Below are 15,547 nucleotides of genomic sequence, written 5' to 3' on the forward strand. Positions count from 1 at the left end.
AATCTCCAAGTCTTGTACAATTAGATGACAACATTTATTTGCAAATAGGAAGGGAGATGGTGACAGCACTATAATTTATGTCTTCAATAAGTAGCTCATGCCCAGCGTCAGAATGGATCCGTTGCCATTCAATCTCGCCCCTTGGTTTTCACATTTTTGCATTTATATTGGGGATGTAAGTGACAAAATAGAGCATGTGACAAGCCAGGTTGTTGTCAGCTTCATTCTCAGATTGCCGATTGTGCCGGTTTTTTTGATAAGATAATTACTTCATCTTGTGTGTGTTTCTTGCTTCTCTTATGGCAACTCGGGCAACAGTGCGGTTGTCTCTGGAGCATTTCTCCTCAGGAATTTGCAGAGGGAAGGAACAGGTGGTTATTGCTTTGTTACCTGAGGTTGGAAATTTCCCAGTGAGGCAGAAAACATCCTGGAGCCCCAAGGCTGACAAAACCCTCCAGGGTCCTCTTATTCATCTCATAATCATAGATCAAATTGCCTCACTAGCATTGCCATGTAACATCACCCTTCTGTTAGAGGGAGTATATTATTTATTGTCCAAACTAAAACCCTTTAGAGGATGAAAAGGGCACTGTTAATAATTATCCTGAGGTGACAGGTACAAATTGGGGCATATAGACATCCTAACTTCTGTACTTGTACAACCCTTGTGATGGGAAACTTCTTTAACCTGACAGAGTTTGTATGTCCAAAAATCTATTAAAAACCCCTCATACTTAATGAGGACATATACATTTCTCTTAAAATTGAGAAGGGGACAAGGATGTCTATCTTTACCTTTTCTTTTCAATATTACATTGGCAGTTTTGGTCAGCACAGTACAGGAATTTTATACAACAGGAGGCGTAAGGACTGTAAAGAGGAAATAAAATTGCCATTCTTCATGGACAGTTATGATCATCTACAGAGAAAACCAGGGAGACTCTAAAGATAATAATTAGAATTAATAAGAGAGTTCATTAATTTTGTTGGATATAAGATCCATTTACATAAATCAGTTGTATTCTGTACATTAGCAACAAGCCATTAAAAACACTTTATAATAGCAACACAAAAGTAACATGCTTAGGAATAAATATAATGCAAGCTGTATATGATTTCTGTGAAAGAAAATTATAACACTAAAAGAAAACCTAAATAAATACAGAGATATACCATGTTCAAGGATATGTAAACTCTATATTTCAAAGATGTTGGTTCTTTTTTTTTAAATTTTTTTAAAAGATTTTATTTATTTATTTGACAGAGATAGATCACAAGTAGGCAGAGAGGCAGACAGAGAGAGAGAGAGAAGCAGGCTCCCTGCTGAGCAGAGAGCCCGATGCGGGGCTCGATCCCAGGAAACCTGAGATCATGACCTGAGCCGAAGGCAGCGGCTTAACCCACTGAGCCACCCAGGCGCCCCTAATTTTTTTTTAACGATTTTATTTATTTGACAGAAAGAGATCACAAGTAGGCAGAGAGGCAGGCAGAGAGAGGAGGAAGCAGGCTCCCCGCTGAGCAGAGGGCTGGATGTGGGGCTCAATCCCAGGACCCTGAGACCATGACCTGAGCCGAAGGCTCGATCCCAGGACCCTGAGACCATGACCTGAGCTGAAGGCAGAGGCTTAACCCACTGAGCCACCCAGGCGCCCCAAAGATGTTGGTTCTTAAAAAAAAAAATAGAAGATGTTGGTTCTTACCAAATTAGTTTATAAATGTAATATAATTACAATAAAAATCTGAACAGGTTATTTGTGGAGCATCATAGGCTTATTCTAAATTGGATATAGAATAACAAAAGGCTAAGAAGAGGTAGGGCACTTTTGGAGAAGAATAAGGTGTGGAATCACTCTGTCAGGCACCAGGACTTGTTATAAAACTATAGTTATTAAGGAGGTATAATATTACTCTGGGAATAGACAAACAGATGAACAGAACAGAATGGAGAAGCCAGACACACACCTACCTGAGCCTCTTAGTGACAGACAGGATGTAACAGTCATCTGCTTAATGAATAGTGTGGGGAAAATTAATTATATATGTGGAAAACAACCCGTTTGCTAACTCATACACAAATATAAATTACAAGTGAATTAAATACCTAAGAGTCAAAACTAAGAAAATCTTTAGATGAAAATTTAGAGGGATATCTTCATGACTTTAAGTGAGGATATTGTTCTTTTTTTTTTAATTTTAGGTACACAGAATTGCAATTAATTATAATTCTAATAAATTATAATTAATTGCAATTAATTATAATCCTTGGTTTGCAGCATACTCTCACCATTATTTTGGCTTGCTTTTATTTGTTATAGTCAGCTATTATTAATAATGCAGTGAGCACTAATGAACATACATCGAAAACAAAAACTAGGGCTTTGAGATAATATCCTGTATCTAACAATATAGTCTCCCTACATCCAATCCCTCTGACTCTGCAGCACAAGGCAGCCATTATTCTGTACCAAATACTCATTAGTCTGTTTATTTTCTTTTATGCAGTTTTAGTCTACTTAACATTTCCTAAAACTGTATGTTTTTAACTTTATAAAAAGGGTGTCATGATGTTTTTGATCTTCTGAGAATGACTTGATTCACTTTATATTATATTGCCAAGAGTTTTCATATTATTATTATGTTTCACTGTAGTTTGTTTGACTGTTTTATAATATTCCATGTGTGAGTATACCAGGTTGTTTGTATACTCTCCCCGTGATGGGATGGGCATTTGGTTGTTTCCAGGATGTTTGCTGTTATGAACCATGCTGCTAAGAACAGTTTTGCATAGTCTCCTGTTGCGCATATGCAAGAATTTATCACGGATAACCTTAGGTGTAGGAAAAGATTTCTTAACATGATACAAAATACATTGATTATAGAAAAGATTGGTAAATTTGACTTTATTAAAGTTAAGAACTTTTTTTCTCAACAGACACCTTAAAGCAAATGAAAAGACAATTTATAATCTGGGGGGAGATATTTACCATATGCACAGCCTGAAATGGATTAGTATTAAGAATATAAAATAGATCGTACAGATTAAAAAGAAAACTCCAAAAACCAAATTAAAGACGTGACCTCACAAGTGATTGGGAAGAATGCAAATGAAAACTTCTAAGATAATATTTCGTACTCATCAGAATACCACCAGCAACACAACATACCACAGTACCAAATGTCGGGGAGAATTCGGTGCCACAGAACTACTTTACATTCTTGTTGGGAATGTAAACTGGTAAACTCAATTAGGAAAAAAAAAAAGGAATTTCTACAAAAGTTTAACAGGCATAAACCCTAAGACCCAGCACTTCGATCTATAGATGTGTAAACCCTAGAGAAACTCTCACATGACTTCAGAAACAGATGTGTGTGAGAAAGTTCATGATCACACTCTGTAATGACATCAAATAGAAACACCTCCCATCCATCAATAGAAGAATGAATGAATGAGCTGAATAATAGTCATAATGGAATACTCCATGGTAGGGGTCAGGAAACCTTTTTTGTAAAGGACCAGGGAGAAAATATTTAAGGCTTTGCGGGCCATGCAGTCTCTACCATAACTATCCAGTTCTGCCATTTTGGTGGTCATGCAATCATAGACAATACATAAGTGAACAAGTGTGGGTGTGTTCCAGTAGCTTTGCTTACAGAAACAGCTGGCCAACTGGATTTGACCATAGAAATGAGAATGAATCCACTAGAGTGACGTAGATCAAGGTGGATGAGTCCTGTCAATTTAAGGTTAAGTGGGAAAAAAAAGTTGCAGAAGAAAAATATATGTATGATACCACTTACTTAACGTTCTTTTAAAAACCTACAAAAAACTACCAAATAGTGTGTGATGGCTAATTTTTTGTGTCTGTCTGACTGGGCTAAGGGATACCCAAATAGTGGGTATGACATTATTTCTGGGTGTGACTGTGGGGATGTTTCCAGAAGAGGTTAGCAGTTGAATGGGTAGACCTAGTAAAGAAAGACCCTCGTCAAAGTGGGTGGGCATCGTCTAATCCATTGTTCTGCATAGAACAAAAAGACAGAGGAAGGGTAATTTGCTCTCTCTGTTTGAGATGACCCATCCATTTTTTCCTGCCCTTGGATAGCAATACTCCTGGTTCTTGGACCTTGAATTTGGACTGAATTTGGACTTGAATTTGGACCTTGAATTTGGCTTCCCTGGTTCTTAGGCCTTCAAGTTTGGACTAGAACTACACCACTGGCTTTGTAGGACCTTCAGCTTGCATGATCACGTGAGTCAGTTCTTTAAAATAAATCTTTTTGTATATGCCTATATGAATCCTCTTTGTTTAGTTTTTCTGGAAAACCCCCAAAATACATATTGCTTGGGGCCACAAGTGTATACACTAAAATATGAAGGAATGCATGGGAATGGCAAACACCGAGTTTGGGATAGCAGTTCCATCTTGGGGGTGGAGAGGTAAGGTCAGAGTCATGCAATGGGGAGGGAGTCCTGGGGACCTTAGCTATATTAATAAGGTTCAATTTCTTTTTTTTTCTTTTTAAAGGTTTTTATGTATTTATGTGTCAGAGTGAGGGAGAGTGAGCATAACACAAGCAGGGGGGCGTGGCAGGCTGAGAGAGAAGCAGACTCCCCACTGAGCTGGGAGCCCAATTTGGGACTCAATCCCAGGACCCTGAGATCATGACCTGAGCCGAAGGCAGATGCTTAACCATCTGAGCCTCCCAGGCGCCCTTAAGGTTCGATTTCTTAAGCAGAATAATAGGTCCCTGAGTGACTATGTCAGTATTTCATAACCTTTTTGTGTATCTTAAATATTTCATAATATATTTCAAATGAACACAAAGTAGAAGAGGCTTCACAAGAGGAGATGTGTTCTTTCCTGTGTGATTCTGTGTACTTTGATGATGTGTTGAGTCTACCTTAAATCACCTTCCTGGTCACACTCATGAAACCCTGCTCCAGGCCTCCAGAATTAAGAACCTCTTTCTCAAATGGTCTTTCTTTTCTTGTCTCTCTTGCTCCCAGAAGACCGGGAGGCAGGGAGCTATCGGTAGCTTCTTCTGTGATTTCCTGGGACCAGATGCCCCCCATTTGCCCACACACATATTAGAGGGATTAGGTGGCTTGGAAAGCCAAAAGCATGTTGGAAGAGGACTGGATTTGAGTGGTGTCTGCCTCTCTCCAGATATAGGGGCCACATCCTATCCTGGGAGGCAGTCTCTTGGTAGCTCCTTGGCACAGCCATGGAATAGGCCATGTGAGAACTGGAGATCCAGATCCTTTTGACCTGAGGCAAGCTGTTTGACCTCCCTGAGCTCCTTTCCTCAGCTGAAAATTAGGAATGATAATTCTCTATTTATGTTGCTTTTCGTGACCGTGAAGAGGGACCCTCCCTGTAAAGAAGTCAGCAGCCATTCCTACTCCGAGTTCTAATGAGACGAGGGTGCAACTTACATTTCCTTAAAAAAAAAATATGCACTCCGCTAACAATCCAGGGGCATTCATGCAGTTTCCACATCTTGGCTATTGTGAAGGGTGCTATTTCAGTCAAGCAAGATGAATAAGCTCTCGAGGTCTGGTGTACAACATGGTACCTGTAGTCAACAGTAATATATTGTACGCTTAAAAATTTGTTAAGAGGGGGGCGCCTGGGTGGCTCAGTGGGTTAAGCCTCTGTCTTCGGCTCAGGTCATGATCTCAGGTCCAGGAATTGAGCCCCGCATCGGGCTCTCTGCTCAGCAGGGAGCCTGCTTCCTCCTCTCTCTGCCTACTTGTGATCTCTGTCTGTCAAATAAATAAAATCTTTTAAAAAAATTTGTTAAGAAGGTAGATCTCATAAATATTCTTTGCACACACACACACACTTGCACACATGCCATTGAAGGGAAGGGAGTGGGACAGGAAGCACAAAATTTAATCATCCTTCAGAGCTTTCCACATTATGAAGGTTTGTTTATCTCTGCCACCATTATGGTTCTGTTCTATTTTTTCCCTCCACTGTAAATGAGATCTTTTTCTTCTCTTTGAACTTCTACGCATTTGTCGGAAGGCACTGTCCTCATGATTGGCCTTTTTAAAATCGGGTATGTCTAGAATGATATGATAGAATCACAGTACTTAGAGAAATCTTGAGAGGTCACTTCACTCACTCACATTGAAGGAATCTTACCTGTGGCTGTTCTGAGAGGCGAGCATCGGTCTGTGATGGCTTTTGGTGGTGGGGATCCCACTACCTACAAAGGACTTTGAACTCATCTTCCACAGCCGGGGAGTCAGAAGCTTAGGGTTCCAGGGCCAGCTGCATCACTTAAAGGGCTGAACATCCTTGGCCAAAATTGTCACTTTTCTGTATCCCAGTTTTCTCATCTGTAAAATGGGATCATTCCAACTCAGATCTCAAAGCACCCAAGTCACAAATTGAGCACTAGCACAGGCAGGGTTGGGAGCTTTCTGTGGGAAATAAACTTACTTTCTCCTTTTAGTTCAAATTCATTTTTTTTCCAGTTAGAGAAGTAAACGTGTCCCCTGTAAAAAATAAAAATAAAAATAAAAAGTTAGGAAATTACCTAAAAGCATGAATCAGAAAGTGAAAATTGTCCTGATTCTCACGAACCAGAGAGAATACCTATTCACAGCACAGGTTGTAAAAGATCTAGTTATCTTAATAAAAGTGATCAAAGCAGGATAATAACAATAACAATGCCACAAGGAAGCATTAATAGCAGCAGAAACCAAGGCTTTTCCTAAACATTTTACATCTTTTTATCTCATTTAATTCTCACAATGACCCTACTTAGCTCCATTTCATAGATGTGGGGGGCTGGGGCGTCTCGCACCCTGGTCACTCAGCAGTTTGTGCTCTTAATCATCATGTCAAATTTAAGATGGAACTTTGAGCCTGTCCTTTCAAAACATCATGCCGTATGCATTTTACATTATAAAACACACATTGGTAAACAAGGTGCCACAGGTTCCTGGATTCTGTACTTGGCAGTGTGAATGGGGGTTCACAGGGCTTACACGCTACACGAGCTCTGCTCTATTCCAATGAATAGATGCTTGCACCAATGACATACTGAAATGATCCCCCTTTTGGATATTTAGATTCTTTTTTGGATTTTGGTATTATTATCAAAACCTTGCAGTGACCATCTTTGTGCCTAAAGCTTTGTCTGCATCTGGTCGTTTCCCTAGGAAAGAGTCCTAGATGGGTGGGGATTGGTTCCAAGTTTTTGGTGCTTTTAAGGCTCTCACAGCCAGGCAGGTGAACGTTCTGGAGACTTAGCAAGGTTGTAGATGAAGGCATCCAGAGGTTGAAGACTCTGGTCAGGACGTGGGGTCCCAGACTCTCTACACGTTGCCTTTAGCTCTCTCAAGGGAGGAAACCCTTCCCTCTCCTTCTGCGCTTCCTGGGCAGGCCCCACCCAGTAGGTGGGCAACAGGTGATTTCACCATCCACCACGTACGTTTCAGGCCTGTGTACCCCATGTCGTGGAGAAAGCTGAGGCCATTTATAGAATCCAGCTTTGTGGTTGGGGGTGAGTTCATCAGACCTGCACTTCATCTGATGGCTTGAAGATTTTTTTTCACAGCCATGTACTTAAATCAAAAACCCCCTTTGAATTTTTAAAATCTATAGTTTCATGTGGTAAAAGCTAAAAATGTAATTTTCAGTAAGAAGTGACATTAAATCAGTATATTATTAACATGAACTTAAAAACCATTTTAAATAAAATTGTAAATAATATTTATGATAGGGAAACAGGCAAATTTGGACCTTCCTCCGATTAATAAGTGACAAATAATGCTTCATGAAGTATGAAAAAGCATGATTTCTTAGCACATAGATTAAAAACTGACATTTGACATCATGTTTGAATTTGGAACTAAATGTATATTTAATGGGATTCAGAACGTGGCTGTATATTACAGCAGCAGAAATAGACATACATTGCTTCTAACACCTGACATTCGGCATGTCAGAAATTTTATTTAAAATTAAAACTGTTCTTTTAGAAGTAAATTTAGTGTCTTGCTTCCAAATGACCTACGAGAGAGGGTTTCTGGTCATTGTTTGTGAGCCCATCCCCACTAATAACACGTCATGGCTCATGGATATTTTCTATTTATAATAAAGCATCAGTCGGACCGAATGGTTGCTCTTTTCTCTTTAGAAAGTGACTGGAAGCTGTGGGGACATCTTGATGGGCTCCTTTAGAATTTGTGCAGACGAATGAGATTTCCAGGTCTGGGTGAGAGTGTCTGTAGAGGAATTTGCAGGATCACCATCACTGCCAGCTCCCCGTGTGTGTCTGTCCATATCCCATGGTGAAAGGACCCCGTGTTTGAGCTCTGAGCCCCACGGCCGGCTGACCCCCACAGACCCCTGCATAAGTTCCCTTGGCCAGCTCTGGAAGATTCTTGAACCATTCTACTTTAAAGAAAAGGAAAACATTACATGGATACTTCTGTTTATTATTTTTAAAGACTAGAATGGAAATAGCAGTTTTATCGTTATAACAACAGGAAACCCTGGAATGTGTTTGTGAACCCTGGGGGACTTTGAACCCGATTGTAAAATGGTCATTTGGACAAATGTTCCCTCCAGCCTTTCGCTGGGCACTTTCTGCTTCGCTGTGGACACAGGATGCTGTGGTTGGAGGCCTGATTTATCTCAAGGTCCCTGTTTAGAAACTTTCCTGAAGTGGGAGGTGGCAGGATTTGGGGGTCTAGCATGGGATTGGGGGTCAGGAACCTCAGTCTCGCTCTCTACCTCAGTTCCTCGTCTGCACAACAAAGGTGTAGAACTATACGACCTTGAATCACGGTCCAGGGTTTGGATTCTTTCTCAAGCACAAATTCTCTTTCTTGCCTATCCCATGGCAGAATAATTTTAGGCAGTGATCAGTTTCCTTGGGGAAAAAAAAAAAAATCCCCTGGAGACACTTCTCTTGGAGCAGCACCATTGCTTGGAGAAGGGTTGAGAGAGATGTTGGGCCACCATCTCCACTCTCATTCTCCCTGATGAACAGTGAGCTTCTTTGGGGCTGTGATTTGAAGGGCATTAAGAATTCCAGAAGATTCCCTTTACCTTCTCTGCAGTTTGATGGAATTTCCTTTCTTTCCATGGGGAGGAGTGGGAAACAGGGAGAGAGCTTTGCGTCTTTTCAGGAGGGGGATGAATTGATGAGGGGAGCAAGAATCAAGATGCAACGTGGCTTTCTGGGCTCTGCTTCCTTAGGAACCAGAGATGGGCCAGTCCCCTGGGGTGAAGGATTTGTCCTGGAATCTTCCAGACTTGGGGGAAAACTGGCCAACTTCTCCATTGGTTTCACACCTGCAATTCCAGTTCTGGCCTCTAGAGGGTGTGGGACACAAACTCCAGGGCCCTGGACCAGAATCCTGCAGATTTGTGGGGAGTTCTGGAATTTTGAAATATTTGTGCAGAAGAGGGCCCCAGGAGCCAGACTTTGGTCGCTTTCCTGAGTTCACAGCTGGGGAAATTGAGGCCCAGAGAAGGGAACTCACCCAAGGTCGCATAGAGACTTAGAGGCAGAGCCAGCGATGGAGCCCAAGTCAGCGGGCTCTGGATTCAGGCCTTTTGCAAACCCTCAGTGACGGGGAGACAGGGGCTCTGGGGAAGAGGTCTCTCCCAACCTGTCTACCCCATTCCTCAGCCACCTTTATTTATTATGAAATGTTCTAGCCTTCAAGTCATTCCAAGTAACTAGGTAAAGTCCCTTGGAGTAGAAGCTCCCAAAGCCAAGACACAGGCTCTTAGGCCTGCAGGAAATGTAGAGGGTCTTTCACCCCAAGTTCTCTTGATTTTGAAAAAACCTAGGAAGCCCGGGGGTATAAGGCGTTCTGCTATAGGTGGATTCTGCCCGGACGGGGGCTGGTTTGAGGACAGCTCCCCGCATGGCATTGGAGCCTGAATCAAGAGATGAGAACGGAAGGGCATTTAGGGCAGAGGGAGCAGCAGGGCCCGAGGCAGGGGCCGAGGCAGGGGCAGTTTTGTGCAAGTGAGTGGTAGGATGCCGGGGAGGGAACAGATTTGAGAAGGTGGCCATGCCATGGTGGCACTGCACCCCGTACCGAAGACAGGGTGCTTTGTCTTATAGGCCATCGGGAGCCACAGAACATCAGGGCTTAGAAAGATGAACTCCCTCCGTGCCTGCCCCCAAGGGAAGGTCCCTGCTAGCATTTGGAAAGCCACTGGTTAACACTCGAGCTCTGCCTCCCTACCCTTACAAACTTCTCCACGACACGTTGCACCATAATTCTCCCTAATAAAATAATATGAAGCTCAATTATGCTCCTGTTCCCATGTTCCTGGACTTCATTAAGCACAGAGGGATTAAAAACTTGTATAAATTAATCAATGTACCATAATCCTAAAAATTAGAAGATGAGCCCTTGAGGAAGTAATGTAATACGGGCTTTTTAATTAGCAGGGCCCCCGAGATTCATTGCTCTCCCCTGCAAGTCTCGTGTTTATGAATTGCTTTATCATTTGAAGGGGAAGGCCCGGAAGACTCCCGGCCTGTTGTAAGCACGTGCTAAATGCTGAACTAATTCTCTGGGCTCATACCCTCCTCAGAGCCAGAGCGAAATGACATGTCTGGCCTTGCTTTTCTTTCTTCTTCTTCTCCCCCCAACAAGAACTAACTTTTAAAAGGAAACCCAGAAAAGGGACCCAGATGGGAAATGAAGCTACTTCTATCCTCTTACTGGGCCTGTGGGATTAAGAGTGTAGATTTTGGAGACACATGGACATGGTTTTGAATCCTGACTCTGAGGCTCACAAGCTCTGTGGCTGTGGGCAGGTCACATGCCCTCCCTTTCCTCCTCTGTCCTAGGTCTTCCTCAGAAATGCCTCCTGACCACAGATGAGACCTGCCCGCAGACCCAGAAGTTTCCCCAGCTCTCTCTCCCTTCTTCCTTTCCGATAAGAAGCAAACAGCATCTTCTCCCACCATGGGCCCGTCTACCCGGACTTGATTTCATGTTCCAGCCTGCCTGGGCTTTGTAATCCTTTCTTTCTAGACCTCTTGCTTCTTAACTTACTCTCTTATTCTCACCTTCTTCTTCAATCCCAATAGAACCAAATAATAGACCTTCCTTGGTCCTACTTTCCCCTCCAGCTCCTACCTGTTGCCGCTCCTCATGTTTGTAGCTTCCGTGGCCTTCCCTCCTCACAGCTCAGTCTGCAGGAACGTGGCCATACCCCTGACATGACACTGACATTCTTCTCATTAAGATCTCCAGTGAGTCTATCTTATTTGACCTCTTGGCACCAATGGACTCAGATGACCCCTTCAGAACCCTCTCTGTTTTCCTCTTGGTTTTTGGGACACTCCTTCTCAGACTACTTTCTTCCCCTTTTATTGCACAAGTATTGGTGTTTTATCAATATTCCCCCCCGCCCCGGGACGCTCACCTGCCTCAGAGGCTCTCCACCAGCTACGCTCATGACTTTCACAGGCCTCTCTGGCCCAGTCCTCTCGGCCCTGCTTCAGACCCTAAATCCTGGGGCTCCCTGGTTATTCTAGTTTGACATCCTATAGGCCCTTTGAACTCAGTGTGTCCATGACAAGACCTAATCTCCCCTCCCAAGGTGCTCCTTTAGGCGAATAATGGCACCCATGTCCACCCAATATGTAGACCCTACCTCTCCCCCTCAGGGGCAAAGGTGGGTGTTTGCTCTCGACCATATCCCCCAGGCCTAGCACAGAACCTGGGGTGCAGTGGACCTTCAGTAAGCGGATTTCATAGATGGATGGATGACTCCCTCTGCTTCCTTTCCCACGAGGACTTTTTGGTTCAGTTAACGAGTGAGAACACGTTTGCTTTGCAACCCTCTTTCCTAATGGTTTCAGCCAGGATTGAGGCTGACACTGACCCTGATTCAGGTCTCATAGCTTCTCAGGGCCCCTGTTTGGGCAAGAGTCCACATTTCCGAGCAGGAGGCCTTCGTTCCGTAACTTGTTTCTGTAGTCTCTGATTTAACAAATGGTTTATAGCCTTGGACCCAAAAGGGTCATTTCACCAGTGCATGGCAGAAAAGGCGGCTCCCGTCTGCACTGGGGAATGCAGAATCCAGCCTGTGCAGCCTGGTGTAGCGCCGGTTAGGCGGGGACTGGTTTCTTTGGTGACCAAGGGCAGAGGCTTCTCCTGTCTTGCATCCACCTTGGCCCCATTCCTCCTCCTGGAGGGGAGGGGCTTCCCTGGAAAAAGAGGCCCGGTGCGGCTGTGCTGGTCCCTCCCTCCATCAGCCCCTCCCTCGGAAGCAAGCCTTCTGTTTTCTGGGGAGCCACTCACACCTGCAAGCGAGGCTGTGCCCCTCCCGGTTCGTTGCTGCTGTCTGTTTTTATCCTGGCTCATTTACCACGCGTGTTTTGCAAAACACGGATATATACACACACAACAACAGCGTTGCCAAAATCACACCTCCTCTCTCTTGCAGGATTTTCCCTTGAAGGCTGGTATTCTTGGAGAGCAGCGCCTGTCTCCCGACAGGGCTCTGGAGCCGGGAGCCGTGGCCCAGGGCTCTGTGCCGGGCAGTCTCATGGACACTGGGTTCACCACCGCAAGGTAGGAAACTCTATCTGCTGGCATCCGGCTGTGGGGAGCCCCTCTATCTCTGGGGGGACGCTGGCCCCAGCTCTCTTGTCTGCAGGAGCCTGAGCTGGAGTCAGACCCCCCAAACCCTGGAGAAGACATGAGTCCCCTCAAACCCATCATGGAGGCCCTTCACCAAACTCTCAGCAGTGTGCCCTGAGTCCAGCTGGGCACGGAGGGTAGGGGTGGAGCCCTGCGTCGGGGGTAGGGAGAGGGCAAGTCCACTCACCTCTGCAAGTGAACCCTGCCTGCCTTCTCTTCCCTAGCAACCCCTGCCGCAGAGTCCTGCTTCCGTTGACACTTGGTGGCTCTCCCTAACTTTCTAGATGGTTCTAGTTCTGTGTGGTGGGCCTCAGGGACACAGGACAGGGGACCCTCCCCGTGCTTTCCCAAACCAGGATTGGCTCCATGAATTGTAAAGGCAGATTCCTAAAATGCAGAGAGCTGGAGCTCCGGAGCCGCCCCGGGATGTGCGGGGAAGGGGGAGAGAACACACAAATGGATGCCCCTACCGTACTGACTCCCTCCACGGCTGTGCACACTCCCTGCACGCATGCACACACATGCACACACACACGAGGTATGTCTCTCAGCTTGCACAGCTCTTGCCCCTCAGGAGAGCTGGGCCACCTCCACCAAGCTGCTCCATTGGCTTCCAAATAACCATGTGACCGTAGATCTGCCTGCAGGGGCTGGTCCTGGGTTGGGACAGCCTGCAGGGCCTGGTGATGTTACAGAACCCCCGTGCTCAAGGAACAGAAAGAGCCAGAAACAGCTCTTGTTTTGTTTTTGTTTCGTTTTGTTTGTTTTAATTTTATTTATTTATTTGAGTGACAGTGTGAGTGGGAGAGAAAGCACGAGAGGGGGGCAGAGGCAGAGGGAGAGACAGACCCCCCAGCCAAGCAGGGGGCCTGATGTGGGACCCGATCCTGTGACTCTAGGTTGATGACCTGAGCCGAAGGCAGACGCTTAACCACCTGAGCCGCCCAGGCGCCCCAGCAGCTCCTTGTTTTGCCTTGAAAGTCTGAAAGAGTGGTCTCCAGACTTTCTTTAAGATAGTGGAATCCGCTTTTGAAACAAAAATCTTCTGCTGACACACTCACGTGTGCAAATGTGTAAAATGCAGACGAGTGAGTGACCCATGGAAGGGGCCTGGGGGCTGTCAGCTCTGCCCAGCCGCACTGCTCTCCCTGCCTCGTTGTATGGATGGGGGCACTTGGGGAAATCTTTAGAGCACCGTTGGAAACCACTGACCTAAGAGAACAAAGCCCGCATGCTTTCCCCGGGGCCTCCCTCGAGGCCCTGCATCCTGAACCCCGGTAGCTTTCCAGTAACATAGCAGTTGAGGAAGTGACCTGAAGCCTTGCCTGTGGCGGGAAGAGCAGAGGAGGCCTGGCACCGCATCCCCGCATCCCCGAGTGGTCCTTCCGTTGTGTCCTGTGCCCCCAGCGCCTGAGGGAGCAGGGCCGGCAGATGCTCATTCACACAGAAAGGCGGGGGCTCCCTGGGCGCCTGCTCATGAGGGGGATCTGAGCCCTGGGCGCATCCCACGGTCCGGTGTCCTACTACCCGCTCTTTGCTCTCCAGGTGAGGCGCGGACCTCTTTCCTTGCTGGGGCAGCCCATTCCCACCTGCGGTGGTTCCCGAAAGCCCAATTTGTCTTACAAGTTTTGAAGCCATAGATCAGGCTTCCTCCCTTTTCCCCCAAATCTCTGAAGATACTCTCTAGATTCTTGGTGTTGGCCTGTCAGAGAGGACCCCCCCCCCCCCGTTGATCCCGCCCGTGCTCCACGGCCCCTTCCTTAGTGAACCGACGTCTGCCTGTGAGTGAAATGCAGGAGAAAGAGCTCTGGGAGGGACAGTGTCACAGGTCAGGTGCTCCCGGAGGACTGCCACAGCGTGAGAGATCAGCTCTGGCTGTTCATCCAAGAAGCCTCTTCAGCCACTGCGCTGGGTCCTGGCCCGCGGCCATTGGCCCTCGCGTCACTGGGGGTAACGTGGCTGCTTGCAGGGGTGGGGTCGGGGGATTGCTGCGATGGACTTCTAATTTTCTGATGCCAAGTCTCACAATTTCCCCCCTGGGGTGAATCTGTCATTTTAGGGGGCTCTGGAAAGCATCCAGGCTTTTCCTAAAATCTCAGCAGAGGATTAGTTCTAAGGAATTTCTCCGTATCCAGGACCAGTAAGTCAGAGATACACCCGAGCTCTGCGGACCCTCCGTGCCCACAGGGGAACATGTTCTATGACACGTGGGAGTGTGCCCCCGCCCTGTCTTGTTGCTTGATACATCAGGGAGTACATGCGGTCAAGAGGTGAAGCCCGGATTTATGGGACAGGAGGAAGGGAGAAGAAGTGTTACTTAGAGTAACTGGAAGTCCAGATTCCTAGCACTTCTTTCTGCAGGGTCCCGAACGGCTTACCCTGGCCAGTAAAATCAAGGAATGGGGGTGTGTCCCCAGTTCCAGGGTGGGTGCTCTGTGATCCCAGGTGCCAGGAAGTCACAGGAGATGACCAGGCCAGCCGAGGGGTCCTCTGAGGGTGAGTACAGCACAGCTGATGGAGGTTATGTGTGCACCCCTAGCCCATCACTCCCACTTATGCCCTTGAACCTTACCAGGGGAGGTGGGTTGCCATGCTGATGGAAGGGGACCTAACCTGGGAGAAAACCTGGGGGGATAGTTAAAACAGGGAGATAGAATTTTGACGCAATGCAACCGTTGCCGCAATTTCTCTTAGAGCTGGGTGTCAGGCAACTGTTTGACAGGTGGGCAGTGTGGGACTAAGGGAGGGCTCAAAGTGGCTGAAAGCCAGACATGTCTTTGTTTCATTACATTACCCCAGTGATCTCTGGGGCCATAGATGCGGGAGCGGAGCCCTTGTAATGGTGACTTCGGGCCCTGGCCTCAAAGTCTTGGAGGAGGGACCTGTGTGTGGAAGGGTTCT

General features: G+C 46.1%; 1 long non-coding RNA gene across 1 annotated transcript in view; it reads left to right on the forward strand.

The window, feature by feature from the left end:
• The window catches only part of LOC125089892 (uncharacterized), a 430,488-nt gene that overhangs the window by 101,329 nt on the left and 313,612 nt on the right, over positions 1-15,547 (forward strand). Inside the window, exon 2 of the long non-coding RNA XR_007124092.1 lies at positions 12,450-12,577. This is a non-coding gene — a long non-coding RNA (uncharacterized LOC125089892). The remainder of the gene's footprint in view (positions 1-12,449; positions 12,578-15,547) is intronic.

Source organism: Lutra lutra, chromosome 17 (assembly GCF_902655055.1).
Source record: "Lutra lutra chromosome 17, mLutLut1.2, whole genome shotgun sequence".
In the NCBI taxonomy this organism is placed as follows: Eukaryota; Metazoa; Chordata; class Mammalia; order Carnivora; family Mustelidae; genus Lutra; species Lutra lutra.